The sequence below is a fragment of the Tamandua tetradactyla genome, chromosome 1 (assembly GCF_023851605.1).
Source record: "Tamandua tetradactyla isolate mTamTet1 chromosome 1, mTamTet1.pri, whole genome shotgun sequence".
In the NCBI taxonomy this organism is placed as follows: Eukaryota; Metazoa; Chordata; class Mammalia; order Pilosa; family Myrmecophagidae; genus Tamandua; species Tamandua tetradactyla.
The window spans coordinates 50,553,151-50,580,675 of NC_135327.1; the positions used below are offsets into that span (position 1 = coordinate 50,553,151).

At 42.3% G+C, this 27,525-nt stretch overlaps 1 protein-coding gene across 1 annotated transcript in view; it reads right to left on the bottom strand.

Annotated features, from left to right (window-relative positions):
* Positions 1–27,525, bottom strand: part of SNAP25 (synaptosome associated protein 25) — an 86,876-nt gene that overhangs the window by 33,377 nt on the left and 25,974 nt on the right. The gene's annotated exons all lie outside the window — the stretch shown is intronic.

Genomic DNA, 27,525 nt, shown 5'->3' on the forward strand with positions numbered 1-27,525 from the left:
ACCTTATTGCCAAATAGTATTCTATTGTATTTAGAGACGTTTCTAAATGTCTCTACTGACTACTGTCCAGGAAAACCTTTTTTACCAAACTTTTATAAGAGAGAAAAATAGTTTCAGTAGTTATGATGCTGAAACTGTAAAGTTTCTTCTTATAGCAGCTGGTTTTACACTGAAGACTGAAGGCTGAGGAAACTTAGAATAGACTAGAACATTGCCTACGAGCATGATTCCCCAACAAAGAAACACATTTAGGTTTGTCCTCTATGGAAAACTGAAGCTGGGTAGGGAAATTAGATATAGTACTGTTGGGCAATTCTATGTTTTATTTCATTTTATATTTGGGGTTACTTTTTGCAAAAAGAAGGTGAAAACTCTTCATCAAAAAAAAAAAAAAATCAGGGATATTCTCATTGGGAAGCAGAGTTCAGAGGCAGGCTCTCCACCTGGGCCCAGGGTTCAAGCTCTGTGACCCCATCTCCCAGCCTCACTGCTATACCACTTTCTCAGCAGGTAAGATTGGATTCCTCTGAGATTTTAATTTATGGTATGTGATTAGATTTGCGTTTACCATTCATGTGAAATAACTCATATTATTCAGGGTTCTTTGAAAGGAGGAACCCTAAAGTGAAACTTCTTTGAAGGTAATATACTTCACAGTTTCTTTTCTACCCAGCGATTCTTGGGCAAACTGACAAGTACAAAGTTATAATTGAAAGACAAGGAAGAAGAGCTTCAGGGCTGATCCTAATACAAACCTTAAAATACAAAGTAATAAGCCTGTGTCAGGTTAGTTTTATGAACAGATATTTACAAAATTGACAGGGTGTCAGGCCACAGCCTGCTAATTTATGGACACCAGTACTGGCTGCCAGAATATGTACTCATGATATGATGGGGAGTTTTAAACACCTTGTGGTTTACTTAAATACAGGTCTGTGTATTACTATGGTATATTAGTTAATACCAGTCTCTCCATTTTGGAAATTAGGAATCTAGGAAATGGAAACTGGAAGGAATTTGCACCAAGTCATTCCTGAATTTGTAGATGAGCAGAAACAAAATCCCAACGTCCACCTTAGTGCCTGGGGATCTAGCTTCCAGTAAAAAAATGGTGAATGGATAGGAAGGTTTAGGAGACTGTGGGTGGGAGGTAGCTCATTGGGGTGGATAAGGGCTCCGGTGTCAAAATGATCTGGTGGATTCTTGGCTCTGGCACTCTGCTGCTGGGTGATGCTAGCCTAGTTCATTACCCTCTCTGGCCTCAATTTTCTCAATATGGCAAATAATACCCATATTATTGCTATTGAAGAAAATAAATTGTAGCAAGTTCTGACCAACATTATTTGCAAAGATGTGGAGGTTTAATATGCAGGAAGCCTTGCTCATTCAGAATAGGCCTGCCCGCTCTGCTCGTGGAACAAGTCCAGTATTTGTTAATTAGCTTGCCGTTAATGAGGTCTGGGCCTGTGGCTGGCACTGATCACCCAGGGCAGCCTGGAACCCGGGAAACCAGCAGAGCCCTGAGCCCCACGCGGCAGGCTCTCTCCCAGGACTATCACATGGAGACAAACAAGAGGTCCTTCTCGCCCTGCTCTCCAGCTTTGGATTTTGCTGCTTGGGTTCCTTAGGGGTAACTTCTTCCAACTCAGCGGGCAACTGACCTTTCTTTTTTTATTTTTTAAACTCATAATCTTTTTTTAAAATGCAATATTATTGAGATATATTATATATTCATATTCCATACAATCATCCAAGTTGTACATCAGTGGTTCACAGTATCGTCATAGAGCTAGCTGTGCATTCATCAGCACAACTGGTTTTTGAACATTTTTATTACTGCCCCCCAAATAAAAATAAGAATAAAAGTAAAAAAGAACACCCGAAACATATTATTTATTTATTTTTTGTCTTTTTATTCCTTATTCATCTGTCCATATGCTAGATCAAGAGAGCGTCACTCCTTAAAAGTTCTATAGTTGTGACATTTCCTTTTAATAGGCCAGTTTATTAGGAGGTGGCGGGTCATGTGCTTTCAGACCTGCGCGAGTGCCGCTGTCGCCCACTGCCCCAGGTCTGGCTGTTTGCTGACGGACATTTGTCTTTCCCTTTCCTCTTTCTCTTGCTCGTGTGCGTGCATGTGCATGCATACACACATACACACACACACACACACGCACATGCCTCCTGTGTTTCCTTGGCAATCTCCTCTCAAAGGTGCTCTTCTCAGCATCTGAAGCACAGCCACAGGGCTCCCTGGCTCTGAGCTGAGGGCAACAGCCAGGATCTGGCTGGCAGGCAACTGATGGCACAAAAGCCATGTAGTGGGCACCCTTCTTTTCACCCCTTTGATGGGCCCCCGGTTGCTCCCACACCTTCAGATGGCCTTTGTGCTGCTCTAAAATGCTTGCAAGGGTCTAATTTGGGAGGGAGGGTGATGAATCCAACAGCTCTCTAACGCTCGGCATGTGAAAGCTGGAAAAGCAATGCCTGCTGTTGGGGATTGAATCATGTTCCCCCACAAAAGCCAAGTACTGATCTCTGGTCCTGTGGGTGTGAACCCATTTACAAACGGGGCCTTTGAAGACATTATTTGAGCTGTGCCCAAACTGAATGAAGGTGGCCCTTCATTCAGTGTGGCTGAAGCCTTAAAAGTACAGGAAATTCGGATGCAGTCAGGAGAAGCTAGAGAAAGAGAGCTTGCTCGCCCAGTGACAGGGGCGGAAACGCATCTACAAGGCAGGAACTCCTGGGACTGCTGGCGAGTCAGTGCCAGCATGCCGCCCACGCACGGACGGCATGGCCTGTTGATATCTTGATGTTGGACTTCAGGACTTCAAACTGAGTCAATAAATTCCTGTTGTTTAAGCCAACCAGGGTGTGGCATTTGTCACAGCAGCCCTGGCAAACCAAGACACCCACTCCCCGAATAAGGATGGAGGGGAAGTAGGTGCTGAGCATGTGACTAGAACTCAGTTGACATGTTTATTGTTAGTGCTTGATAAAATGTGTCAGATAAATTCTGATGCCCCCCAGTGGCATTTAATATTCTCAAATCAGCACTTCTCAAAGCAGTCTGGGGTAGGGATCATGAAACATCAGTGGGCATCAGAATTGCCCAGAGGGCTAGTTCAGACTGCAGGGCCTCCCCTCAAAGATTCTGACTCAGTTAATCTGAGATTGGGCCCCAGATTCTGCCTCTCTTTCCAGCCCCAAGTGCTGCCGATGCTGAAGACCACACTTGGTAGCTCTGATCTAGAGAACATGCTCACCTGGGATGTTGGTAAGTGTCACCAGGTGGGATGGCAGTCATGTAGGTGGGGAGCACCAGGCTACAAACCAGGGGCCGGGGAATTACATTCCCAGGCCACTGCTTGTCCTGGCTGGGAGCAAAGGATGGTTTTTATGTTTTTAAATGGTTAAAAAGACTCAAAAGAAGAATATTTTATGACATGGAAAAATTATATGAAATTCAGATTTCAGAATTCATATATAAGTTTTTTTGGAACATAGCCATCCCCATTCATTTACTTATTGTCAACGGCTGCTTTCATGCTATAACAGCAGTCTCAGCAGAAACCATGCGGCCTGTGAAACTGGAAATATTTACTATCTGACCCTTTTTCAGAGAAAGTTTGCTGATCCCAGGACTAAATAAAGTTAAACAGAAACCCTTACAGCAGTCCTTATCAGAATTTTAAATATATACTGTGCATTGTACCTTTCTTAGAGAGAGACAGAGTGTGGGGTGTATTTTCCCTTGTTTTTGTTGGTAGAATCCACTTTTCATGAGACTTCCTGAGGGATTTGTGTTTCCTGAAACATATATTTTAAAAGCAAAAAAAATGATGCATGGAGTATAAAAATGAATTTGCCTTTGGATTGACTATATCTTCAGGGTTTTAGGACAGCAAATCTAGTTTGATCCATGTGAGTGTTCACAAGGCCAGGGGGTGCCCACGTGGTCCCTCGAAAGAGTCCTCATTTCCATGGTGAGCTGAAATGCTCCCAGTCCCAGAAAAAGAAACTTCGGAGGATCTGCTCCTGTCGAGGTACATGGCACAAAGCGGCTGCAGTTATTCCTTGGTATCAAATGTAATTTGTAAAGCTCTTCATCCTTCAATGCTGCATGCATGTCTACTTGGGGGACGTCATTTGAAACCCACATTAGAGAAGGGGCCAATGGCCTCCGAGAGAACCCTCTTCTCCCTGTAACAGGGTTTACTTATTTACATGCATTAGAGTAAAACCGCTTTGTTGCTGCCATCTAGAATCAAATATGAGGTTAGGGCCCAGGTAGAAGAGGTGATATGGGTTATAGGGGTATGTGGTTTTTGATATACAAGAAATATGGATGCTATGCTGGGGACATGTGCTGTTAGTCCAAGAACCAGAGGGCAGGTATAGGCAGAGTGTCCCCAGCTATTATCTACTTCTGTCCATGTTTCGCCTTTTAATGAATACAAAAACCTATACACACACACACACACATACACACATATACATAATATTGAATTATCATAGAGTGCTGAATCCTACATTTTGAATGTAGTGTCTCCCCACACTGCAAATAATTTGGTGCTTCTGCGGGGTAGATTCTCTCTTCCTGTAGACTCTGCTGTCTTCTGGTAGAGATGCACATTCAAATTTCATAACAATTTATGAAAGACTCATTATATTTAAGGTTCAGATAGCCAGCGAAGACGGAAGCAGGGCGAAGGGACTTTATAATCCAAGTCAGATAATTCTTTTTGATTATTGTTAAATATCACATTAGCAAACCCTTATTGAGTGCGTACTCTTTGCCAGGCACTGTTTTCAGAGCTTACCATATGATCACCCATATAAATCTTTCGTGTGTATGCCATGGAAGTACAGTGCTAGCATTCTCATCGACAGATAAAGTTCAGAGCATGAGTCTGGGTCATTTTCACAAACCTGTTTTCAAAGTGTATGTATTCTCAGAGCAAGCTGCATCAATATTTTGTCTTTTAATTTAAAAAATGGACACCTTTTTATTTTTAATTTCATTAGACATTGGAAAATAATACAGGGTAGTTCTTTCATATTATTTATCATCTCTAATATATTTTTAGTCTCCAGTTCTTTTTTTCTCCTGCCTTTATTCTTATTTTATTTCTCCTATCTTCCTAGTATTATTTTGTCATTCTTTTCCTATGTTGTTGAACTGACACTTTTCTTGGTTTTGGCTCACAATTCTTACTATTTGTAAATTTCCCTCTGTGTTTCCACAGGGTTTAGAACACAGGTTGTCCTTTGTAATTCCTTTCTAAAAAGTTTTAGACTTCAGTTTTAAGTGCCTCTCTAACTCGAAAAGTGTGGTTTTAAAATTTAAATAGTAGAGTTTTCCAAAAAAATTTCTAATTTCATTTTGGTTGGTGAATATGGCTCATATGATTTTTTGCCTGCTGGCATGTACTGTGTTCTTGTCATATGTATATGTAGTCCATGACTGTTACCTCTTTATGGTGAATTGTAAGTTTTGTCAGTATTAAAGATCAATATTGTTACACAACATCCCCTTTCACTACATTATTTATGTTGCATACTTTTGGTCAAACTCAAGGGTCTGGAACATTGCCTCATCCGTTTCATCTTCATAAAACAACCAAACAAAGCAAAAACAGCATCCACGACAACAAAACCTATAAGCATCTGAGGTATGGGCAGCTCTCATTTGGCTCATGGTGCATACTGTCAGGGAGGGAGGCTCATGTTTTCTCTGGGTCTGGGTCCTCAGCTTCCAGAAGGAGCCAGTTTGTCCTCAAAGGACAGTACTTGGATACATTCGGAGGCAGGAGCTAATTATCTCTTCCTCCAACTTTAATGGCATGAGAATGTGATCGAGGATGGGACTAGTGCTATTTTCATGGCTAGATGAAATTTCTTGAAGTTAATGCAACCATCAGACCCCCCGGTGCCCATTCTGAGGGAAGAGTTAAACCTGCTGACTGCTGCTGAGACAACCTTCTAAGACTATTTCGTGCACTGGGAGCAGGTGAGATGAGTGAGGAGGTGGTTTTCCTTCACTTTCCTAGATATTCAGAATTCACCCCAGGTTTGAAGCAGCCTTTACCTATCCAGCAAAATCAGCTGTGTTTATTCCAACATTCTATGTCACATTAACTGTTTTTATTTTGCATGGGCGGGCACCAGGAATCAAACCCGGATCTCTGGCATGGCAGGTGAGAATTCTGCCTGCTGAGCCACCATGGCCCGCCTGTCACATAAACTCTTAATTGTCAAAATATTTATGGATACTAAGAGTCATTTATTGAGAACCTGCTATGTGATAGGAAATATAGTAGGAACTGTATACCACTTATCTCATATAATCCCCCAAACTTTTGCTTTCCAAGCATGGTCCCTGGACCACCAGTAGCTGCTTCACCTGGAGCATGTGAGAAATGCAGAATCCCAGGCCCCACCCCAGATCTCCTGTAGCAGATCACCTACTGACCAAGTCAAAAGTTTGAGAAGTGTGTCCCAAACCATATTATCTCCATATTAAGCATGAAAAGAATGAAGTACAGATGGACTCAATGACCTAAGCAAGGTCACACAAGTGCTAAGTAGAAGCAGCTGAGTTTCCCATCTCAGGGTGTCTCCTGGCATTAAAACCTGTTTAGTTGCCTCTTAAAATGCAGATTCCCACCATATCACCTATTGAACTAGGTCTCTGGAAGTGGGGCTAGAATTTGCATTTTTAAAACAACTTCAGGTCCTTCGTTTGCTCCCCAGAATGGGAATATCCATGTGTGGTTTAGACCTGAATGGCTTTGCAAGGATCTAATGGGAAATTGGTAACCCAATCTTAAAACCATCTAGAAACACAGGGCATGGCTCCCCAGCCTTCCACGGCCATTTTGATGTGAGGAGTTCTTTTCAGTATCTGCTGACATTGTATGTACTAGATAAAATCCCACAAACACATTCCCTAGTTCTAAGCTGAATTTGGCTTCAGAATCTTGTCAGTGAAAAATATTTTAAAAGGCTTATGGAAGTTTCACCCTCTTTCTCAATATCTCTGAGAGGTACCAAGCACCATTAGAAGCCCAGTTCCTTTGAAGCTGGCTTACTTTCCAGACCACCTCCCCACCCCATTCCTAAGTGGAACTCAATATCTGAATATCTGGATATAAACAGAATAAGTCATTATCTGTTTGTGTGTGTGTGTGTGTTTTTTTCCAAGAACGGAAACCTGGCTTCCCTGAGAGCCCCTTTCCTGGGCTACTCCAGGATTAATGACAGTTTTGCTGACCAGTGGCTTCAGCTTGGGTTTTATTAGGCTCCTGGGCCTGGGGTGGCCTGGCATTTAAATGCAGCCAGCTTCAGAGTCTCTTAATTGCGGTGGGACAACAAGCCACAACCAACATTGATTATGCCTAAATCTCTCGTTTTCACAAATGCCAATGCTTCCTTTGTCTGTTTTGCAAATGAAACCAAATGGGTATTTAGTGAGGTTTGTATTGCGCAACAGTTCCTGATTGTTTACTTGGGAGCTGGAGTGCTGAGTACTCACTGACCAGGAGAGAGAGGAGGGCAGAACCAAGCCTTGTCTCATTTACCCTGATCATGGTCAGTGCAAACCACAGTAATTGATTCATCCATTTAACCAATACTTACTGAATGCTACTGTTGGTGCAGAAACATCCAGAAGGCAGCTGGAGTGGAATGGCCGCCTCTAAGAGATGAGTCTAGGAGCATCTAGCAAGAAAGCTTCTGTTTTCATGTTTCCTCCTTCATCTTGCCTAGCAGGGGAACTGATGAAAATGTTGGTATGCCCACATTACCTGGCTTAGTTTCTGGGACATGGATCATATCCTGGAAGGACAAACATTTGGCCACACTAAAAATGCTAATCTCACTACACCCTAAATAATGAATGATTCCATTCAAGAGTGTGTGAACAGACAGAATCTTGTGACCAAGCAGAAAAGACCCCATTCTCATCAAAATCCGTTTCTGTGCTCACAGAACCAAACCAACAGTTAGAGGGAGGCTGCTTTACGTTCAGGCTCACAGGTAGTTTTGCTTTTGGTGGCAGATGGTCTCTGCAGTCCCTGGGATTTCCCTCACTGGGTGTGTGTGGCCATGATGAGTTTCTGCATGGATGCACACCTTTTATCTCCATAAGGCCAGTCTCAAGCTGCTTTGCCTGCTCCCCTGAGAGCTGTACGTGCTCTTCTCCAAGCAGGCCCAGCGTTGAGAGTGAGCTGGTGCAAATGTATAAAAGTCCAGCTCTTTTTGCCTTAAGGCAAGACAAACTGTGGTGTCATGTACACTCCAAAGCATTTCCCAGGTTCAGGCCGAAGCTGGGAAGTCACCTGAAGTTGTTCTCTTGTTTGGGTTCCTCCACTTTGCTGTCCTGCTTCCTCCAATCCCTTCTGGTTTGTCCTGGGAGCAGACTTGAAGGCTCCACATCCAAACCAACACAGAACGGCTAAAACCTGAAGGTCCACTGGAGTGCCACCCTCTGGGGGTGGGAAGGGATGCTCAGAACTAGAGTAATTTGTTAGAGGCTGCAGAGTGATCTGGAACCTTATTCTCTTTGCTCCCAACCCAGGGCTCATCTTAAGGAAGCCTTGAAACAGCACACATCAGAAAACCTGGGAGGAGAGCACTTGTCTTGCCTGAGCTCTTTGCCAATGGTTCCTGAATGTATAAAAAAATAACATAACTACAGCCTATGTGACCTGTGCCTTTTTGCTGCTGTTAATTTGAGGCAATCACTACTTTAATACGCTTTTGCGTCATCCCTCATTAGCACAACTAAAACTCTAGTTGCAGCTGGCTAAGTTCTTTACTGAGAGGCGATGGTCTTGGTACAGAGTGTGTTAGCTCATGACTTAAAAAGAGGCACCTGAGTCTCTTGTAAAGCACATGGCGATGTTTGTGTTGCTAAATTAATCAGCTTCCTTTTAGAGACTTGATGAACAGCTTGGCAGGGGAAATGCTGCTGGTGAACATGCTCGCTGTTTCCCCAGGCACGACGTTGGTGGCAAAGATCTTGCATGGCCACGGCCACCACATCCTGAACCACATACCCTGGAGAACAGCATTTCTGAAACCCTAGACTTCTTGTAGCTTCTTCACCGCTGAAGCATAAATGCATGTTTGATTATTAACTTATTCTTTTGATAAAATTTATCTTAATGGATACACATTTCAAATTTAGCTTCAATCTAAGTAATAAAATCTGTCAAATCAGGAGTTTTGCAAATTGTTTTCTTAATCTACATGAAAATAGACACAACTATTAAAATTAAAAAAAAACAACTTTCATTTCTCATCCTCAACCTTCATTTCTCATCCTCCTAAGCTTATTTGGTGAACTGTCAGTGGTGTGTGTCCCTTACAGGTGTGGGGTAGGGTCCCCCACTCCTCACTCTCGTCTGCATTCCCGTGGGCCTGATCAGGCACAGGGTACACTGACAGGCAAGTGAAGTTAGGCAAAGAAAGGTTCTGCCTTGAGCAAAATCTAGGGTGTAGATTCCAGGGCACATAAGTGGACTGTGGGCACTTGCATATAAGTTCCTCTAACCTGGGGTGAGAAAAGTGATTTCCACAGAACAAGTGATTTCCATCAAATGGTCCTACTTATTAATTTGTGATTAACTCAAAACTAGGAAGAGAACAAGAGGTGGGGGAGAAGCTTTGAAATCACATCATACCAAGGATGACTGAAGTAATGAGGGTGTTTACCTGGGAGAGAAGACAAAGCAAGACTCAATAGTTATCAAGGGGAACAGATAACAGATGTTTTCTATATGAATCCTGAAATTCTTTGCGATGTAACATAACTCTTTCACTCAGACATGCGTTAATTATAATCTGTATCCTAGGGATGGTTGATAAACAGTTTAGGTACCCTAACCAGGATCTTTGGACTGCATGTTCACATACGAAAGATTCTAATCAGAAGCCAACATTCCTGAGACTCCCTTGATCTATGATCTATTGATTTGTTGGAAGTTTTTGTAATTATGTGCATAATGGATGCTAGACCGACTTCCCATTGATGGAATGAGTGTTAAAGTTATGTGAACTAGGCTAGAAACACTGTGCAGACACTAATATCCCTGTAAAACACAGGAATCTATAAATACAGTGAGTTAGGAGGGGTATTTTTGGCCTAAGGATTAAATTGGGTCCTTTGTTAGGAGATCTTTGACCAATTAATTCTCACGTGGAGGGCTTGTTAAAACCCAGATTGCTGATGCTGTAAGTGATTCTAGGGCAGGGCCCAATAATTTGCATTTCTAAGAAGCCCCCAGGTGAGGCTCTTGATGCTGGGCCAGCGACCACACTTTGAGAACAACCACTCTCACCTGATCTGATCACAAGGTTCCCAGATTCCTGCCACTAGAACATCATCACATTTCTGAGTACTCCTTTCACCCAAAGTACTTGGTAGAGTACCCAAACAGAAAGTTGGGACGTCATCATATTCCCAGGACAGGCTGTCCAACTAGCACGGTGTCTGCTTTTTAATAAATACTTGAATAGAGGGAAGAATTCAACCTGAGGCCTGTTTTCCTTTTAATACTTAGTAAATGTCATGGGGAAGAACTATAAAATTCACATACTCTACCTAGGAGAGGCTGCAGGCATCTACTAAAATAATTACTGAGAATCATCAATGGGCAGGGGACAATTTGCAACACACTCCAAGGAACAAAACCATCATCACTGGGAAGAAGTTATAGGCAAGCAGCGTTTGGCCCCCCAAAAAGAACTTTCTGAGAGGTCTAGCCAATGTCTATGTTGGAAGCCTTACAAGAAGTAAGTTCCCATGCCTCATAGTATTCAAGGAGAGGCTGGCTGAGCGGTGGGTGGCATGGGGTGGATAAGATTCATTTATGAGACAGGACATTGAATCAGGCCATGTGTACATGCCCTGGCTCTATGAAGGAAGGCAAGGCACATTTATGGTGTGTATGCCACAGGCCCAGGTTCCAGTACGAAAGTGAATTGTTTGTAGCCGTGGGAATTGACATTTGCTGATAAGCTAGGGGGAATCAGTTAACAGTATCCACTTCTTCCATAGGGCAGTCACAGAGACTGAAACTTTGCTGGGTCTAATTGTACTCACTCATCACTTTCAGGAAAGGTTTGCCATCCCAGAAGCAACACCATATGCTCCTCAGTATTAAAGTGATTCATCGCGATTGCAAGACATTTCCCAACTGGACAAACTCCCAGAAAGGAGCTGACTCACTTGCAGAGTCGGCTTCCATGGAGGTGAGAAACAAGAAATGCCAACCTTGCTCCTGTTTCTTGGATTAATCTGATAATGTATCAAACAACACAGAGCATTAGCCCTGGATGTTATAACTTTTACCTTTGATGGAGATAATTATTACATTTTTCACCTTAGATAACAGGTCTGCTATGAATCTCCTTGAAGCAACCGGGACCTACAAACATAACCCCTTTTCAAACAAACCTACACCCGCCTCTGCCAAGTGGTTGAGTTAAGAGACCCACGGAAAAATTATTTGCCCTAGAAATGAATTCACTGCAGTGTTTCTTGCAATAGCAAAATCCTAACTTACATTCTAACATTTTATAGATCATTAAGTACTTAATGCAGAGTGAGAACAAAAAATAAAACAGTCCAGACAAAGGGTCAGGAGTCCCAGTTGGTGGCAGAAGAGCTCAAATGATAAAGAGTCTCTGAAGTGAGTGTGGAAGTCAATGGGGACAGAAGACTGATGCGTAAAATTAGATTTACCCAAATCTCCAGTTGTGTAAGTAACTGATGTGACCATCACCAGCCCAGTGTATAAAATTGACTTCTTCAGTTACGCAATTTGGCATTCGCCATCATTACACAAGAGGATTTAGAAAGCACTTAGGACTAGACCTTGCAGGCAGAGGGCCTGGGGATTTCTGTAAACCATGTGGAGAACATTCCTGAGGACTTCAGAGGGAAGGAGATCTTCTGTGGCAAAACTGTCAGGTGAACTGCTGGATAAATCTCTCCTCGGTGTGAGTTTTCTATGTTCACTTCTGTCGTCGAGTTGGTTGTTTAAGCATGCATCTTTTCAAGGTACAATTTTAAAAAGTTAAAAACACGATTCCTTCAAATACAGAATGAATATATGTCAAAGATTTATTTAATTCATTAATGATGGGACCAACCAGATGGGACAGCTGACTCAATGATAATTCAAGGTGCGTGCACATGTAAAATGCTAAAACAAGATTGCTAAATTAGATACAAAGCTAGTTCATACTTTATAAGGCAATTAAATCATTCCCTTTGTAATTCTCTTTTCTACCAGAAAGACATTTTCCTGGAAATGAATTTATTTGTCAAAGAAAGATGAGCATTTTAAAGAAATTTAAGATACTTCACTGAAATGCTTTCTACCAAGGCTTACCAATATATACTTTTAAATTGTTGATTTCTTCAGTATTTTATTTATAAAATATTTGCATATTCCAAGATGAGTTAAAAATTCATTTTTTATTAGTCTTTCTCCGTGGCCATTTTAAATTTAACTCTTTAATCTAGCTGAAATATATTTTTGTGTATATATAGAAAGAGTTAAAACTCTAACTTGATTTTTTTCCAAATAGCCCCTTTTCGCAGCATTTTTTCTTGACTAGTTCATTGTTTTTCCACTAGTTAATGATTCCAAGAGGATTACAATAAAATACATGGGTTAGTTAATTATATCACGTAATAGTGGGTAGATTCACAGATGCACATGAGGAAGGTTTGAAAGTACAAACGCATTTTACGTTTAGGAATATCCTTATCTAAGTTTTATCCATTATTATTGATTAGGGACACCTGGTTCTGGCTTTAAGTCTCATTCAATTATAGAACTCTTGGGCATTGAAAAACAATGCAAAGATCATCCTGCCTGAAAAGGATCTAATCTGTCTGCAAGCAGCTTGCAGCTTTGCTAAAGACAGGTCTGCCTCAATCCATCTGTTCTACTTGAAGTAGTCTCCTGCTGTAATATTATTAATTCCCTGCATTATTTATAAAGAAAGGTTTGCCTATATAATATCTCAGATTGATTTATGACCAATTCAGAATCCAATGGGATCTATTTTTATACATTTTATTTCTCTCTGTATATATTTATATCATTTTTATAACCATTGTACTCTTCTTATTCTGAACTTAATTGCCCTATTTAAAATCAGTAAATGAAGCCCAAAGTTATCAAAGCCACACTACCCAAAGGAAAATTTTAATTATATTCAAGAAAACAGAAAAATTTTCAATGAATTCTGGACACAAATCTCTCTTCCAATCCACATGATTCCCATGTTAACTCTTAGAAAAGGTGGATGCATTTACTAACTTTTTTGAGTTGTACTTTCTAAGCACCATTACTCTTTATTAGTTTCGTTGTGTCCATAAAACCTTTATTTTGCATCTACTATTGCCAGGCATTGTACAGACCGCTAGCGATGACGTGTTATAAAGAAGGACAACTGATCTCAATAAACTCCCGCCCCACAACCCTAAGCAGGGACGGACAATGGGACTTGTAGTGTGTGTGTGTGTGTGTGTGTGTGTGTGTGTGTGTGTTGGGCCCCAGAAATTGGGAGGAACTTATTCGTGATCAAAGAGTTAGCTCATTTGAAGGATATAAACAAAATGGTGGACAAGAATTAAAGGCATCATGTGTGGCCAGGGAAGCAGGCATCTCTTGATGGTCCTTTCAGCAGACAAATTTTGAAGTTCTTTCTCACATCACAGAGTCTATGCAAACCAAGTATTTTTGGAAACCTGACATACAGGCAGTCATGGGCGTTCCCACCCCCAATGGCCGGCTAGGACTATGTGGATGGCAAACTTCCAGGTCTTACTTCCGCCCACAAGCCGGGCTCTGGGCTGCCCTGACACCTTTCACTGTTCAGCCTCTTCACTATTTCAAGTACTCTTAGCTAGCAAATGACTTGGCCCAGGAGATACCTTGTGTCTCATCAATCTTTTTACTTTAAGTGAAGAAACAGCCAGAAGCCTCAGACTGCCTGCCATGACTGAGGTGAAGAAGGAAGCTAGGAAAACTTTCCTAAGACCACTGGTGCCAAGAGAAGGCGGACCTATTTGGGGAGGAGTTCCCCAGACTCTGGGGATGCTTTTTTGCACAGTGTATTAAAAACTGCCTCCAGACCTGAGGCAGGTCTGACCCTGCTGCCTTTTGCCTTGGGGGCACCACGCTTTATTTTTCTGGAGGATTCAAAATGGTGGACATCCCATCTACTGCAAGGCCCAGTACTTCCTGTCCTGCTTCTCCTCCTGCCTCCAAAGTGTAGACAAAGCAAGTAGATCAGGATGGACCAAATTGCTCACACAAAACCTTGGCTTTCTAGGGACTTCAGTATAGGACAATTCTTTGGGGTTTCACACACTCTTGGCAGAGAGGCACTTCTCTATTGGAGGAGGGACTGGGAGTGAGGATAAAGGAGGTAGTCTCAGGCTGCCTTCTCCCAGAAGCCAAACTTGAGCCCAGAATTGGTATGCAAGTTGTATACTGAGGAAGACCAGGAAGGGAGTAGACGAAGTAAGTTAAAGAAGGGAAAAAAGTCAAGCAATGGGAGAAGCCCAATCTCAGCTTCACTCTTCAGGGAGCTCTGATGGGCCAATTGCACCCCAGAGTGTGTCCTCCTCTAGAATACTCCTTTACTAGCCAAACATTGGCTAAAGCCACTGGTCAGGGCGAGGGTATAAATACTCCCAGGCTTTCTGACCCTTTATATGGTTGAGGCAATCCTCTGTATGAGTAAGCTTCTGCAGCAAAACATGCTGAAGCTGAGCACTGGGCACATAAAAGAGATCCAAGGGAATCTTTTAGGGCACCACAGTGCCTGCTATAGGAACCCCCTAGAGAGAAATTCTCTTGGAGCTCTGAGTTGCACAGTACCCAGAACTAGGGAGGAGTCCTCTTCCTAAAAGCAGGTGGTGAGCCATCTGCAGGCTCTGTGGGATCACGAGGACACATCCTGCTTGGGGCACCCTGCCAGAAAGCAGGATGGAAGATCTGGCCAGGTTTCCCTGAAAAAATGCCTGTCCAGTCCCTTTGTGGGTGTCAACACCTATTCTCCATCCCAGGGCATAACAAGTAGATCACAAAATGTTTCTGCATCAAGAAACCATATATGCACTGTCAGACAACCTGTGTTTGTACTCAAAACATGCCTTTGGGGTTATTCCTGAATGATAACTCAAAGGGGAACTGTCTTGCATATAACAATTTTCTATTCTTATCACTTTGAAAAGTCCTAACAATACTCCTCAATCCTGCAGAAACTTTGGGGCCTTTGGCTGCTCAACAAATCATTCATATTAACATAATTCATACATGCCAATACAAACAGGAGCAGGCACCGAGCACTTGGTGTCTGCCAAGTACCGTTTAGACCCCTGCAATACCCCATGTTTGGTGGGTCCATGTGAGGTGGATGCTTTCTTATCTCCATTTCACAGATGGGAAACCAAGGCACAGAGGGATAGTAAGTGGCTCAGAATGACCCAGTTAAGAAGTGCTGGACCTGGGATTTGAATTACAGGGCCTGAATCCAGAGTCCTGACCACTGCAACTAAGCTACAGTGCAGTGGACAGACAGCCCTAAGTGCTTATGAATAGATTCTGGTTGTGAAGAAGCCAGAATTTCCATCAGGACTTGGTTCACGTGCTGGTGGGTGGATCCTACTTTAAAAGCCAGAAACCTCTCTGACCCTCATCTTTTCTTCTCCTCACCATTTATAGCTGAGGTGTCAGAGATAATGTAAACAGAAGTGACTTAGTCACACAAGTCTTAGTATCCTCAGAGCCTCACTCCTGGTATATGACCTTTCTATCAAGCCATATTGTCTCCTTCCAGCTCCACCACTACCTTCTTCCTCAGAAACAATAATTAAGGACAGTTAACATTTACCAGGCGCTTGCTAGTAAGGGGCTTGCTAAGCATTTCACATGCATTATTTCATTTAATGTTAATAGTATGACTATGAAAGAAGAGTCCGTTGTTATCTCCATTTTACAGATGGCGGATCTGAATCTTAAAGAGGTTGAAATATTTTGCCTAAGTTCACACAGTCAGTGGCTGAAACCGAGCTCTCTTTGATACTAGAATCAATTACCTTAATTAATGTCAAGAAAAATGATCTAAAACTTAGAAATAAAGCAAAAGGATGTTAGCATGTCCTTTTAATATCATGCTGGAACATTATCTAACCGGCTCACCCAAGGATTACCTAATTTCCTCAGCGAATGTAACTTCGTTTGACTTACCGTTTTCTCTCTCTCTTTTAAGAGCTTGATTGAGGTATAATGTACATATGATAAAGAACACCATTTAAAATATAAATCAGGTAAAATCTGAACATGTATATAGCTGTGAAACCATCACCACAATCAAGGTAATGCGCATATCCATCACCCCCAAAAGTTTTTACTGTTTGCTTCTAATTAGAGATCAGACTGTCAAATTAGATGTCACTTTGTAGAAGACTGAGCAAATGACCTTTATCCAGTTGAGATGCAAATGATTTCTCTCTGGGAGAAAAGATAATCCCAAGGGTTATAGTTTTCTTTCCCTGTAGGACATTAATCATTTTTGTTTCTAACTTAACAAATTTATTTTAACATTCCTTTCTCAACTGATGATATAAATCATTGTTCCTCAAATGCTCTGTGAACAGCTTTAACACCCTCTGAGTTCTCTTGCTAATGAAGTGAATAAGTCTCTGATATATACTCTCTACATGTTCACAGGGTCATCTTTTAACTATTTGGAAATTATGCTTTGCTGCTACTGAGTGTGCATGTGTGTCTCAGTATGTGTAGATGTATAAAATGTTTCAAGTCCTTCCAGAGAGCAAATCAAGGCACATATTGTCTTGTCCACCTAAAGATGCTAGATGATTCTAGAAGGTCACTTATATAAGTAAGCAAGATTGTGATTTGCACTCATTCTTATTCGGCATGTACTGGTGAGTGACCTAGCAAATACTGTACAGAGAATTTGCTTCTTGAATCTCTACAGGTTTCAGTTCTTCCTTTTGCCCAGATGTGGGATTTTCTGTCCTGTAGATGTACAAATATCTAAAATTTCCATAAATTCATTTTCTAGAAGAGATGCGTTATAGGCAAACACACTTTTCTGAGCCTGGCGAGGGGATATGATGAAAATGAAAAAGTTCACGAATAACAGAATGGAAAAAGAAAAGCTGCCCAGAAAAGGTTAGCCTATTTTAATCACAAATGCAAACATGACTCCTTCAATTATGTATTTTTTGGAGGTAGCGGCAAGTTTGTTTAACATTTTCCAAGGGATCAGATTGCATGCTTATTAATCATTGCTCCCTTAGGAGCAAAGTTGATGAGAAATGCTTACCTGCTTACCTTTACTGTAATCCTCAAACTCTGTTATTTAATTTGCCATCATATTACCCCTCAACCCTGCTCTGCCTTCTTTATATGGCTAGCTCCCACCTGGCCTTCAAAGCCTGGCAAACAGCATCTCCTGGAGGAGGGTGGGGGCCCGAGCTAAGGTTCCTCGGACTTCTCTATGGCCCTCCTCGTTCCTGTCCTAGGATTTCTCCCCTCATTCTGTGATCTGCATCCACCAGGACGGTGTGATAGGCCTTTTAACCTAGTACCTATCGAGGAAATATTTTTGAGGACAGGTGTCATTTCTCCTACCTCTTTATAACATTCTTTATATGACACTTTATAACATTCTTTATATGACATTCTTTATATGCAGCCTCTCTGATAGCCACGCATTACTGTGACATGCACATTCATTCATTCATTCATTCATGTTTTCAAATTTCAGGAGGCACTCACGGAGATGTTTCTAAATCATTTCATGCAGCTTCCTGGTACTGATCTTCCTTTGACCATTTAAGATACTATGTTCTCAAAAGGTTGAGCATGTTAATATTCATTGGAGAGTCTAATAAGTAATTTAAGGAATTACACACACACACACACACACACACATATTTACCTACTGGCCTTAGTATCATCGAGAGTGGAGGTGCTGAGGGCTTAGGAATGGAGGTAAGTTTGGGAGCAACACTTCTATGTTTCTTCTTCAGAGAACTCGGAGACTACTCTCAGCCATTTGAATGTCACTTGCATGGAACTTGACTAATGTACCCAGAAAATGTAGCCCCAAGCAATATTTATTTTATGGAAGTTGATCAAAGTCTCCCTGAATTTAAGCTCATGAAGCCAAACTATACATTCTTCTGCTTAACTCAACCAGCTCTTTGAGAAAAGCCCTCGATAGCCAGAACTGGCTCTATTCCAAAGAAGTTTGTGGACTTTGGTTGAAAAATAAATTTCAAAAACAAGACTTGATGAAAGTTCCTAATTAAGAAAATAAAACTTTTTAATGGAACTACAGAATCAGGGATCTTGAAAACGTCCTGAAATTTCAAGCCATTTTTCTTTTAAGAAGGCCATTCCCTAAAGAAGCGCTATCAAAATGTGGTCCAGGGCTGGCAACAACAGCATCCCCAGGGAACCTCTTAGAAATGCCAATCTATGTACCCCATCCCTGCTAAGTCAGGATCTCCGAGGGTATAGCCAGGAATTTATATTTTAACAAGCTCTCTCCATCAATGATCCTGATGCTCATGAAAGGTTGAGAAGCAAAGGTATGATACTTTCCAGAGAGTCAGCTATCTTCCTTGGGAAAGAAAAAAATAATAATAAATTGGATTTGCAGGGTTCTCAATAGACTAGGGCTTCTAAAAACTTAGCTGTGGAAAAATCCCTGGAAAGCTTGTTAAAATACAGATTCCTGGGCTCCAACCCTGGATTTCAGTTCAATAGGTGTGGGGTAGGGCTTATGAACTTGATTTCTAGCATGTTCCCTCTGATGCCAACAATGCTGCTGGTCCATGGGCCATTGCTACTGGCTACAATTAATATTAAGTCCTATCTGGCCAAAAATGCTACATTCCACCCAATTAGAACATCAAGAAAGTTTGGAGGTCACAAAGAGGTTTTTTCTTTGTAAGAATGGCAACATATTACCAGGTTCTTTGCAGTTTAAAAATAGCAAAGGCCTTTGAAGAAGGTTCTTTTCTGTTACTTCAAAAGGCAACATCCATGTGCATTGTTTTCCTGCTCAGACCTCTCTTGATGAGGACTGTTGCTCCTTCAGAGACACAATCACTTAATATCAGTATGTGGAGGCTGTGGAGGGCAGCACTCAAAACACTGCCCATCCCAACGCTTCACAGGTAGAACTCCTCACCATAGAAAAGAAAGGAAGAGAACATGAATGAACGAATGAATGAATGAATGAATGTGCATGTCACAGTAATGTGTGGCTATCAGAGGGGCTGCATCTAAGTTCTGAACTATCTCTTTAAGGTCTATACCCTCACCAGAAGAGAGGCAAGGGCCACAAAATGAGATGGAAGTTGCCTGTGTTCATGGCAGTCCCTGAGAGTAAACTTGCAAGAGGGCTACGTCTTAGTTTGCCAGACTGCTATGGCAAATAGCGCACAATGGGTTGGCTTAAAGACCAAGCATTTTCATCTCACGGTTTTGAAATCATGACTTCGGCAAGGCCATGCTTTCTCACGGGGCCAGGTAATATTCTGGAGATGGCAATTCTTGTTCTATACGGCGAGCTCTCACTTTCCTTTCTGGATTTTTCTAACTTCTGGCTTCTGGTTTTCTCAGTAGTCTGAATTTCCTCTTTTTATAAGACCTCAAGTCATATGGATCAAGTCCCACCCTGCTTCAATTTGGCCATACCTAAATAGGATCTTCCAAGATCCAATTCTCTAATGAGCTCACACCCTGACTCACCTTAGCATACTCAAAGATACTATTTATAAATGGGTGTCAACAGGATCTTGGATTAAGACTTGAACATGATCTTTTGACATGATTCTATCCCCACCAGGATATAACATGAGGTCGACCAGCTGTCTGTCCATGGCCCTTTTATGTTTCTGTTTTTTCACCTATGAAGTAGAATATACGGTCAGTACCTTAATGCTGTAGTAAACAGGGCTACTCACAGCATCAGCAGCACCTGGGAGTCTGTTAGAATGCAAATTCTTGGGCCCCACCCCAGACCAACTGAATCAACATATCTGGGGATCCAGGAGTTGTTTTTAACCTGCCCTCTAGGTAATTCTTATGCACACTGAAGTTTGAGTAGGACTGTATATGAGAACCCACAATTAGATTTGAAAGGCCAAGAATAGTCTGAGGAGCAATGTTACACTGCTTCAAGTTCTGGCACTTTTTTTTGCTGTGTGCCAGGCACACATATTTAACCTCTCTGTGCCTCATTTTCCTCATCTCAAAAATAGGGTTTCTAGGAAGATTAAATGAGTTAATAAATGTAAAGCTTTAGCAAAAGACCTGACCCACAGAGCTCAACAAATGGTATTATTAGATATTTTAGTACAGAGAGAAACAAAGCCAATGTTATACCATATACATAATAGTTAAATATAATTATGGCCCCTGGGTTATGAGATCATGGTTGATCATTTTCTTTCTTTTTTATACTTCTCTTTCCCTCACACATTTTTCTGCAATAAACGTGAATTGCCCTTTTAAAGCAGAAACACTATAAAAACAATTTATGTCGAAGGGCGGGAAAATGCTAACAATTGAATTAGATGAGGTCTGGAGGTTTGCTGTGGAAGATTTGTGGGTCCGCTTCATCTGCACCCTGTGGCCTCATCTTTAAAGCCTTATCTTTGGTTAACTTCTGTGCATACATGTCTGAGTTGGATCATTCTTGTGCAATCCCATCAGAAAGACCAACTTTCTTGGCCTCATTACCCACCGGGCATAGGCTCAAGATGATCAGTTGGACTGAGGTGTAGTTGAGGCTGCAGTTCTCCATCCTTCCTTGTAACCTCTGCCCACACCCAGGGGGTACAAACCCAGGCTGGCCTGGTGGATCGTGAGATAGACCAGGTGGAACAAAGTTGTTACAGCTGAGGCCATGCTAGACCAAGCAGCTTCCACCCCACAACTGACCACAGAGTGAGCCCAAACAAGGCCAGAGAAGTCACCAAGCTACACTCAGCCCAAATTGCTGACATGTGCTAATTAACTGGTTGGTATTGGAAGCTACAAGTTCTGGGGCCATTTGTTACACAGCAAAAGCTGATAGACTGGAGAAACCACAAGAGTCTGCTATAATGCCAACATCTTTCCTCCCTATTCTGCCCTCCATACCCAGCAGTCAAATTTCCTTTCATTCTTTGATGTAAGGCATTTTACAGGCAGTTGGACTACCAGGATGAATAAGCAGGCAGCAGCAAGTAGAGCAGAAATAAAGCCTGCTTGGAAGGCACGTCAGTAATGGGAGGTGCTGTCTTCATATCCTTTAATAAAAGAAAATAGGCCAAGAGGAAAAAAAGAAGCTCAGCAATCTAAATTTTTCATATGCCAGCTCAGAAACAACCAGCAGTTCTATTCTTAGTCTTTTCCTCTATTGAGGCTGAAATTTATTTTCAGTTTAATATCTAACTGGGTCTGAAGGGGAACTTGGAGATTGTGGGACAGGAAGAGTGTAGTTGGTAAAAGAGAGTTTTATCAACTCATTTCATTTCAGGAACCTGAAAAAAATCCCTTTAGGGTTGGACCCGAGTGTCACCACCAATCTGCCCAAGTGGTTAGAGGTGGCACCTCCTTACCATCTGCTGATGGCCTTCGATTAGTGTGAGCTCAGGTGCAGCACTCAGGGCAGAACTACGGTGTTCTGCAGCCTCACCCATCCTTTAGGGAGGAAGGCGAGCTCCTCACCTTAGCTGTTGAGCAATTGCCTATTCCTTTCTAACGTTTGGATCATATGGTCCTCCTGAGATGAACTGGGCCAAATCAAGTGCCTAGAAACACCAAAGTTGGCATTAATTAAACACTTGCTGCATACCAGGCAGTGTTCTAACCTCTTTATATGTGAATCCTCCCAACAACACGATTATCATCACCCCCATTTTACAAAGGAAGAAACTGAGAAACAGGAAGGTTAATTCTTCCCCAGGGTCCAGGGTCAGAGCACCTGCCCCTAAACCTTTCTGTTACATCACTACCAGATGCCAGAACACTAACTGGGCCATGGTCGGTACTCAATAAATATTCTGCTTGACAGATGCCTAATCATTTCCTTCATACCACCTGGGGTCAGAATGAATGAATTCTAGAGAATGAATGTTAAATAATTGGGCTATTTATTCTTTCTTTTCATCTGTTCCTATCTCTCCACTTAAAGGACAACACTCAGCACACTATTCTTCCTGGATTTCAAGGAAACCGAAATTCCTTTAGGGCTTAAAATAAAATAGTTTGGTTGAAAAGTTTAAAGAACTTGGCTGGCAAGTGAGCTTTCCCAGCAAGCACATTTTTTTCTCAGCTTGTGCACACCGTGGATGAGGGGTGGGGGAACTGGGGCAGGGTGGGTGGCGAAAGTACTCTCTTTGCAACCATTCTTTTGAGCCACCATTGTCAAGGTTATCTTGCCTCTTTCCTTTTCTTTCTTCTAAGATGTTTTAGGGAAACATCAAACATTTCCAAGGGTCAGCAGACCACTCTCTCTACATTGATGAAACCAAGAGAAGAACCTTGAAAGTGCAATTTTCTCTCCCTTGCAATAAATAGGTCAGCTCCTTTTATCTCTTTTGTCCCATCTTCTTTCCCTACCCCACATAGAGACACAGATGGGCATAAAACACATATACTCATCATCCTCTCTTTTGTTCTAAGTCAGGAAAATTCAATGTCAGGACCTGTCTTTGAAATATAACAGCTCAGAATCAGTTCAGAATCAATATGTCCCCAGCAAAGGCACTGGAATTCTGAGTTTTCCCCACAGGCTTCAGACAGAAGGGGAGTCAACCTATCCAAGCATAAAATGAATTTCAACGAACTCCACTAATGCCAATCTTGGAGGACACATGTTACCTAAGTTGAAGGGCACGTGACTTTGAAGTCTCAGACTTCAGTAAAGACATGTTTAAAATTTCAGTCAAGATGTGAATTAGCATACTTTTATTCCTTGCCAATTTTGGAAGCAGAGAGATGATTTAATATGGGAGAAGAGGGGACCAAAAAAGGACATAGTTTGTGTTTACATGTGCAGATATGGATGCAGTGATAAATAAGCAAGTCACAGCAACTTATCGTGGATCTATTTAAACATAAGTTCACTTAAAAACATGTATTGGACATATATTGAGTGGAAATTGTCAGTGTGTGTGAATCAGAGATGAACAAGATAGCGTCCCTATCGTGAAGCAGTCTCCAGCTGAGGTCAGGTGCCAGCATATGGATCTGGGGACATAGCCAGGGTGAAGACCTAAATGCAATCCTTTGGAACCCATGTGGCCCTGGAACCAGTACTCTTTTTCAGTTCCCAGATTCAAATGAATATTCTGGTCTTCCAAGACATAAATTGACAGCTAAGCTAAATTCTCATGATCAGAAACTTCCTTTGCATTACCAAATTCCTGACATAAAAATAAAGGAGGGTAGGTTGATTTTCTCCAGGGTAGAAGACAAGGCCTGAGGATGTGTTTTGAATAGTTCCGGTTCTTTTATGCCAACCATCAGTTCCAGTTACAGAAAGAGGGCATCCTATCTCTCCTGCCTCACTACAATAAGAGAGAAGTGCCCATTCAGAGACTCAGAGAGCAAGAGAGAGTGAGTGAGAGAAAGAGATAGAGAGACAGAGAGAGACTTCCTGTGGACAGTGTTTTAATATCAGTTGTGTTTGGGAAGGAGGCTCCATAATGACCTTTCCCACCCCCAGCCCCCTCACTTGCTCAGGATATGCCTACTTAAGATTTTGGTTCAAGAGTCACATCTTCCCAGATGTTTTCCTTGACTAGGTTCCCCTCCCTTGTAGGGTAGGGGATACAAGCATGGGTTTTGCAGTCTGGCTGCCTCAGTTCAAATCTCATCTCTGTCACTCACTGACTGTGTCACTTTGGGCAAGCTGATTGACTTCACTGTGCCTCAGTTTCCTTAATGCTTAAGTGTGGATAATAATAGTTCTTACCACAAAGGCTTTTTATGAAGACTAAATGAGTTAATATTTAAAAAAAATGCTTAGAACAGTACTTGGCATAAGTACTCAAAGGCATTTATTTAATAAACATGTGGAACAAATAAGCAGTGTGTTTAATATGTCTCCCTCTCAATGGAAGGTCTAAAGTGCCTCCTTTTTAGTGTGGCAATAAGCACAGTCCCTGGCACTAGTAGGTCCTTAAAAAATACTTGGTGGCTGAATCAATCAAGTTTCAGAAAGTGAAAACCCAGATGCCATAGTGATCGTGCAAAAATGAAACCCTACTTGATGGCAAATAACTTCCAGCCCCAATGTCAAATGTATCAGAGGGAAGAGCCAGACGAGACCCCTCAGGTAGAAGTGTTAGATTTTAAACCTGATTTGGCCTGTGGATTTAGAGAAGTCAGCTACTTCTTTAGTGCTCTGTTAGTTTAGCCACAAAGTGAGGGTTGGATACAAGAGACGCGGCCTGCTGTACTGGGGGAGAGCTGAGGTTAGAAGCTTTGGGGTGAGATGGAAGGTTGGGGCAGGTGTGAATCTAATGGGGGAGGGCTCAGAAGACAGTGAGTGAGTTGCTGTGGGATCTGATCCAGCACGTACAGGCCAGCAGGAGTAGATTGCAGCTCTTCCCTCCACCCTGCAGCCATACCCTTTGCCATATGACTTTTTAATGTCTGTCCACTCTGACTGTAGTCAGGCTATGTGCCTTGCTTTGACCCATGGGATGTCAGCACATGTGACCCAAGCAAGGGTTTAAAAAGTGCTTAAATAATTGGGCTTGCTGGCTCGTGGGCCTCTGCCATCTCCAGTAGAACATGTCTGGGCTAACCTTCCATGTATCTTTTCAGATTAGCTCAGCCACCCAGCAAAGGCCATCTGAGATCATGACAGCCAGCTGACTTCCCACTAGACATGTGGACAAGCCCACCAAGATCTGCAGATGACTACGACCCACCCCTCAGTGAGATGGTAAACTTAGTGTTTCATGCCATCAAGGTGCATCAGTGTGGCCACAGATATCGGATACACAAGGTCTGAGTAAGGAAAGCATCAGTATTACTACTATTATTACTGACTGGCAGCTGACTTTGATTGAATGCTAGTTTTGTGACCAACACTGTGGTAAATTCTCCTATTCAGTCTTTGCAGTAACCAGTGGGATTAGATACTTTATTGATACCCATTTCTTAGATGAGGAAACTGAGGCTCAGAAACGATTAAATGATCTGCCCAAGGTAACATAGCCAGAGGATCTAAGACATATGCCAAGTCTGGACCAGCTGAGAAAGTTTGCACAGTATGGATTGGGAACTAAGGTACAGAGATGGAGGCAGTGTGATGGCCATGAAATTGTGCCTTTCAGCTTCTTGACCGCAGGAATGCAACTGGCTGAAGGTTCCAGCAGCGGCACTCTGGAAGCCACTTGTGGCCATCTCCCGGTCAATGGCTAAGGGCAGCAGGCACACCAGGGCAGGCCCATTCCTGGGAGACAGGAACTCCTCTCCTGGGGAACTTGGGCTCGAGGGCTCCCTGGCAGTTTTCTGAATGTGCCTTAGACCCCCACGGCAGTCTGCGATGCTTCTTCCCGGAGGCGCCTCTTCCCTCACTTCTCTCCTTCATTCAAGCCAGACTGGCCCTCACTGCAGTCAGAAGGCTTTCCCAGCTTCTTCCCTCTCCTTCCCACTATTCTCTCAGAGTTGGTTCTCCTAATACATTCCTGAAACATTTAATCCCATTCTGGCATCTACTTCTCAGGGGACCTAGACTAACCCAGACAACCATTTATATTGTTAGTCACTGCTATTCAAAGTGTGGTCCCTGAACCAGTAGCATCAACATTACCAGGGAGATTGTTAGAAACACAAATTCTCTGGCCCTCCCTGCGCCTACTTGTCTAGCGGTAGGACCAAGCAATCTGGGTTTTAACAAGCCCTCCATGGGATTCTCATGGCTATTCAAGCTTAGGGTGGCTATAGTAATACTCTCCATTGATCAGGAACCTTGGCCAAGGTGAAGCCAGTAGGTGTAAGTAACTGGGAATAGCTGGAGAGACTGTAATCCCTGATATGCTGGGGCTGTTGATGGTGTCATAGAAACAGAGAATCGAGGAGGCACTGGACATTAGGAAACATTTAGTCTGAATCCTAATTTTGCTGAGGCTACTCAACAGTCATATAACAGCTAAAGGCGTGGGTTTGAGATGACAGCTATCACTCTGACCAAACAGTGTCTTTGGCACCAACGGCGTGGACAAAACTCCGAGTTGGATGTAGGAAATTCTAGTCCTCCTGTATGAAAGCCCTTATTCTGTAATGTAAGAACAAATGTTAACATCTCCAGGAAGCTGAAATCACAGACTTAAAATAGAATCAAGATGGATTAAACCAATCTGACACGGTATTGGCAAATACCCTAAGTATCCCCTATGAGTGCCATTCTCCAGTAAAAGGAACCAGGATTTCTTGGAGAAATGGCTGATGCTAGGACTGGGGCAAGGGAAATACGAGATGGGCCGAACATATCTTATAGTCTCAGAAGTAAGGAAATGTTCAGAAAACAAAAGGATGGGGCTCATTAGAGGACATGTAACAGCCTGTAAGAACTCCCAATGGCCAAAATTGGAACAACTTGAGCAACAAAATAAATAATGTAATATTAGATGATAATCCACAGTCCAAAAAAATTGCATAAATCCCTATGGATGTAAATAAGAGATTTAATTTATAAATTAATGAGTGTGAACATATAAATCTTTCTTACAGAGGAAATCCAAATAGTCTGGGTAGCTACTGCCCCCTCCAGGAGGCGGAGCTCAGTTCCTGCTCCATAACTCTGAGGGTGGGCTACCCTCAGTGACACAGTTCAAAGGTTAGCATTGAGAAAGGGAAAAAGAATAACCTTACAGTAGGGAAACCTGGCAAATGGCCCTTGATGAACCTCACCAGGGCCATCCTATGGATGAGTCGCCGTGCCTTCTCATGTGACATGACAAGACACGTACTCTCCGCTGGGCTCCTGCCAAACAGCCATCATCGCAGGCTAGTCACAGGAAAAATAAATCACAAGAGAAATAACTGATGCACCCTGGTGAGGGACGTTCTTCACGTTCTCAAGACTGTCAAGGTCATGAAAAGCAAAAACAGCCTGAGAAAATGTCACAGGCCAGAGAAGACAGGGAGACACGACAACTAAACGCCATGTCGTATCCCCGGACTGGCTCCTGGATCATGAAGAGGACGTTCATGGAAAAGCCGGTGAAAACCAAAGTCCGGAGTTCAGCCATCAGTAATGTTCCCCAGTCGATTCCTTAGTTGTGATGAACACACCTTGGGAGATTAAAGTACTAACAATGGGGGAAATTGGGTGTGAGGCATACAGGGACTCACTGTACTACTTCTGCAACTTTTCTGTGAGTCTAAAATGATTCCCAAAGAAGAAATTTACTTTAAAAAATATCCCCAGAGATTG